The sequence below is a fragment of the Rhipicephalus sanguineus genome, chromosome 1 (genome assembly GCF_013339695.2).
Source record: "Rhipicephalus sanguineus isolate Rsan-2018 chromosome 1, BIME_Rsan_1.4, whole genome shotgun sequence".
NCBI lineage: Eukaryota > Metazoa > Arthropoda > Arachnida > Ixodida > Ixodidae > Rhipicephalus > Rhipicephalus sanguineus.
Window position 1 is genome coordinate 266,869,545 of NC_051176.1, and position 6,000 is coordinate 266,875,544.

The window sequence follows — 6,000 nt, forward strand, 5'->3', positions numbered from 1 at the left end:
ATCTTAAACAGTGCGTCTTCGCCTCAAGAACCTACAGTAGCTACTTTATAAAACTCATATTTATGTATCGCATTAAGGTTATCGCCCAAACACAAATTTAGCCCCAAATACCGATTAAACGCGTATAATATGCACAAATATGCCGTATCTTCGTAGTACTATAGTGGCCTAAAGTTGACTGTGTAGTTACATGTGATGGCTTCTAACTCTGTGGCACACGGGGAAGCTGTTTTTCGGAATGGGTCATTAAACACAAAGTAATCGATTTCATCATCAACGCTTTCCGAAATGAAAACATCACTGCACAAACTTGCAGTAATTATGATGGCGTGCTTCTGCTACCAAAAACCAATGCGCTAATTTTGTAGCAATAAAGGAATGCTTAAATGGCATAAATCTGGAGAAAAGTATTTGCGCACATAAATAAACAAGCTTTTTTTCTTCAATTTTACCTTTATAATTGCCGCAAATATTGCGACTGCGTACGTGAAAGTGTTCAAGGTCAGCCTCGCTTGCTCAGGAGTTCTATAACCAGAAACGTAGGCGCAGTTGCAAGAAGCAAAACTAATTTTGAATACGAAGTTTATAAAACGGTGCTAGAGTAGTACAGGAACACTTTCCTAATGTAACTACAAACCGCTGAATATAACCAACAGCTGCCTTTGAAAACTTTAATCGCACAGCTTGACTCGCCTATATTAGTGAACACGTCCTCACCTACGCTAAATAGGAGCTTGGCGGACGCACTATATGGTACTCCTGTTTCAACTTTCAGGAAGAGCTGGTGAACGCGCGGAGAGTTTTCCTTGAGCCCGCTCATGGCGATGCCATGCGGCACCGAAGGTAGACAGTCGCTCATCTTCAGTTGGCGATTATGTTCAGAAGGCCCTTGCGAGGAAGTCATCCTCCGTTGGGCTGGAGCTCACACCGAGTCTTGATGTCCGCAAGCCGAGCAGGTCTCGACTGCTCGCTTTTGACGGTTACAAGGACGGCATTACACTTCGCTTCATCGACAATCAACGACAACATGAACCTCGAAAGCAAGGTAGCCGAAACTATAGCAAGTCCATTCAAGAAATTTCGGCAATTTGCTCCCCATTGAGATTTCCTCCGCGCAAAAAAGGACCCCATGCGGTGTCGCTTTGTCAATGTTTGGGGGCTGAGAGCAGTCCGCCGAAACGGCAAAATAACGTCGGGGCGAGCACTGAGAAAGGCGCTTCTACAAGACGAATGAATTTTGTGTAAGACTGCGAGTGTAATTGGAATGGAAGGTAACGAGTAACGTGACACCTCACGTTACCGAAAATGGTAACGAAAGCACGTTACTCGTTACAGCTCCGAAATAGTAACGAGTATGTTACTTAGTTACTGAAAAAAGTAACGCGTTACCGGTAACGCCGTTACTTGTAACGCGTTACCGCCAACGCTGGATATGCAGCACCAACTAGCTTACCAGTTGGTCTTATTCAGGTATCATATTCAGCGACAATTAAGTTTCTCGCATTTACACATCGTAAGACGGTACCCCCTGATAATCCATTACTTTTTTGCAGCCATGGATCTTTTCTACTGCTGTTTTCCTCAAGTTGACACACGACGTAGGGTGTAACAGGAATCAGCCGAACGCCAAACGCAAAAGAAAAAAAAAGCGCGGCTTGCATTAGTGGGGTAAGGCTGGAACCAACAGTGGAGCTAGTGTTCGACCTAGCTTCTTCTAAGTTTTTGCTAGTGATGCCACGCTTTTACTAGAGATGCTAAGTTTTTGCTAGTACTAAGTATGGTTAGGCTTGGCTATTATTCTCCGGTTTCGGTCGGTTCCCCATACTACGCACGTGTCACGTGGTTTTGGCAGGAACATGTCACGTGACTAGCTGTTACGTGCTTCTTGGCGGGAACATGTCACGTGACTAGTTGTTACGTGATTTTAGACACGTGACTTGCTTTTGCGCGATGGTACGGGATTTTTATCATGGGACTAGTTGTTACGTGATTTTTGTCACGTGACTAGCTGTTACGTGGTTTTAGTGGGAACCTGTCACGTGACTAGATGTTACGTGATTTAGCCGGTAACATGTCCCGTGACTAGCTGTTACGTGATGTTACGTGATTTTAGTCATGTGAATACTAGTTGTAACGTTGTTTATGGCGGGAACATGTCACGTGACTAGCTGTTACGTGATGTTACGCGATCTTGGTCATTTGACTAGCTGTTACGTGATGTTACGCGATCTTGGTCACGTGACTAGTTGTTACGTGATGTTACGTGTTTTAGTCGTGTGACTAGATGTTACGTGATGTTGTTGTAGCCACGTGACTAGCTGTTACGTGGTTTTCGCAGGAACACGTTACGTGACTAGCTGTTACATGACTTTATTCACGTGAGTAGTTACATGTTTATGGCGGCAACATGTCACGTGACTAGCTGTTGCGTGATACGTGGTTTTATTCACGTGACAAGTTGTTACGCGATGTTACGTGATTTTTAGTAACGTGACAAGATGCTACGTGATTTTGTGTGATTTTACTCACGTGACTAGAGTTTACGTGATGTTCGTGATTTTTAGTCGCGTGAGTACTTATTACGTGATGTTTCGGGATTTCAGTCACTTGACTAGTTACGCAGTGTAACGTGATTTTCAGTCATGCGACTAGTTATTACGTATTTCTACGTAATTTAGTCACATGCTTAGACGTCACGTGATGTAACGTGATTTCCAGTCACGTGACTAGTTGTTACGTGATGTTACGTGATTTTATTTCCGTGACTACACTGTAAACCTTTTCACACCCATAAGGGTGTTTCAATCACTGAAACACCCTTGGTACAACCTTATTTCTGATATTTTTTATTCAAAGGGTGTAAATACAACACAAACGCCCTTTGCACACCCTTATTTGAAATAAAGGCGCATGAAGGGCATATGTTCAAATATAACACCCTAAATAACTGGTAGGGTGTGGGGGTGTTTTTTGAAATGTTACACCTATACAGTTTTGTGAAGGTGGTCGTTTTCACATGAACTTAATGAAATTTGTAATTATAACATTCATTATTACGCAACTTTAGACTAAAAAATGTGCTTGGCCAAGTGATAGCTACAATATAATAATGTCTGCGTACCTTGTCATGCAGCCATGAAATCTAAAGAGTTGAAGAAATATGACGCATCGCTTGACCCACCAGGGTCGTTCGTAATTCAGTGACTATATAAGCGCCTGCGCTTTCTATTAGGGTATGTGTTAACACGTCTGTATATATACGCGGCTGTAGTGACTTGTTCATGTTATGGGCTGTATGCGCATGAGTGAATTCTGTATTGAATTGAGTGAGTGTGTACTATGGGTTGTATACGTATGAATGAATTGTGTATTGAATTCAGTGAGTGTGCGTACTATGTGTCTCGCATACCAGTTAACGTGCGCTATCAATATAATGTATGTAAATCCTCTGCATCGGCCTTCCGTTTTCGCCGTTTCTTTCTTAATGGAGCGAGGGTCAACCGATTTTTTTAAGAGTGTGAACTATAGCTATAGTTCTACCCTGGAAGAACTAGCTATGTGATTTCATTTATAGCGCTTCAGAAGGAAGGGAGGAAATGGGTGGGAGGGGGGGGGGGTAACCACTTTATTTATATTTTCGAAAGCGACCCGCCACGGTGGCCTAGTAGTTATAGTGCTCGACTGCTGACCCGCAGGTCGCGGGAGCAAATCCCGGCCGCGGAGGCCGCATTTTCGATGAAGGCGGGAATGCTTGAGGCCCGTGTACTTAGATTTAGGTGCACCCCAGGTGGTCGAAATTTCCGGAGCCCTCCACTACGGCGTCTCTCACAATCATATCGTGGTTTTGGGACGTTAAACCCCAACAATCATTATTATTAAATTATTTTTGGAAGGGTGTTAGGGTGTATATTTGCTTAAACACCCCATTCCACTTTTGCCATAAGGGTGTAATTTTCATATCACACCCTTGAAAATCGATGCATAAAGGGTGTAAGTCCGTGAAGTACGCCCATAAGAAAGGTGTAATCCTGCCTGTTACGCCCTTTCTGTGGGGTGTATGGGTGTGAGTTATAGACACCAAAAACACCTATATGGGTGTAATATGGTTTACAGTGTAGTTGTTACGTGATATTACGGAATGCTTAGTCACGTGACATACTCGCCCATCATAGTTATTGCATTTTACGGTCGGACAAATCGGCGCACGTGTTGTGGGAGAGAAGACGAAGATGAAGAAGAAGGCGAAGCGACCGCGTGCCGGCTCATTTCTGTTCGCGCTACCCGGCGCAACGAAAAGCTTCAACAGATCCGCTGTTAAAAAACTCGGAGCCTTTCCAATGCTCTGAAGATGGAAGCCAGCGATGGTGTGGCTATGGTGGTCTGCCGTATTCACTATTGGTATAGCGAATTTGTATTGATTTTATTATTGATTTTATATGAGCGAATAAAAGCGACATACACTCAAAGATCGCGGTGTTGCTTTCGCATCACGCATGTTACCTCATCAACGGCGGCCAACAGCGGTTTCAAAATGAAGTCCTCTACTGCATAAGAGAGAGATAATAATCTTTAATGAAATTCCAGAGGAGGTTAGCCTGGTTTACCGCCTGGCTTGCTACTCCATGTGTCGGGGGATGACTATGATATATACAATGATCACATATACACACAAATAGTACGTACAGTCACAAACGCACATATATACACAAAATAGTAATTCACAAACTTTCTTTAAGTCGAGGGTTCCTCAAGGACAACAACAGCGCTTCTGTGTTGCGCATCGCACAGCCGCTGTATTGCCACGGGCCGAGAAGGTGCCGCAGCTCCAAGCTCGAGCCGCGTTGCAAATGAAGTGCTGCCTTCAGAATCTGTCGTTCGGCGTCGCAACGGGAACAGTCGCAGAGTACGTGCTTTAAGTCTTCCCGAGTATTACATAAGAAACTCCGTTGCTTCGAAAGTATACAAAAATGACATCGCGTTCGTTTTTTATGCAAGTGGTCTTGTCCTTGAGGCAAACTTGTTCACATCATTCTGCCATGTCGGCGAAACCATGCACATCTGCGTTGACAACGTAATGTGAATTTTTGCTGCAAAAAATGCCGGATTAGTCGAGTTAATCGGTTAGCCGAAAATTGTTGCGCAACGCACCTTTCGTTCAAGGACGCGATACACCAGAAGCTAACCATACACAACATCGTTGTAAAAAGAAATTGACGTTTTACTACAGAATTCGGCTATTGTATCCAGGCACGTGCGTCAGTAAAGTGTGCTAACAGCTTGACAGTCCCCCCTCCCCCCTTTTTTTTTCGCGGTAACTGTTAGAGTATACGTGTGACATTACTATTCGCGCTCAACAATACGTCAAGCAAGGTATGCCAACAAACTCCTCGCTCGTCCACCCAAAGAAAACGGTTTCTTTTTACTGCTTGCCTGACGCTCGTGGAGAAACGACTGTTTTATCAAGTTGGTCGAATAGTTATGAATTTCTTGGATACTTAAAGCGACTCGCTAGTGAATGCATGAGCGATCTTCGCAGAGTACGCGTCTATGCTTGCCTCAAGGCATGCGCCACCGAGACAACTCGCACCTAAACCGGCTGAAGTGCTTTGAGAAACTTAGTGACGGGTGCAATCGATCAAAATATGTAACATACTGAACTTTCCTCGGGCGGCATGTAAGCGGCATTTCGAGACAATATGCAAATTTTCCCGGCCATAGTGCGAAGTCTACATATGGAGAAGACTGAACATTCACCCGCGCACCATTTCGGCGGCCGCTTTTGAAACAGCTAGTGAAATCGAAAAAAAAAAAGAAATTAAAAGAAGGGGATATTAAAACAGTAGTTCTCGAGAGTTGCGCTATATAGCTGTCGCTATGAATATAGCTGTCGCTGTGAATGGTGAGAGTTATCGCTTCTTTTTTCTTTTTTTTCACACGTGCGGCGTTACGCTTTATGGAAAGTTTATCAATTGAGTTCTGAATCCATCTGCGCATTAATAC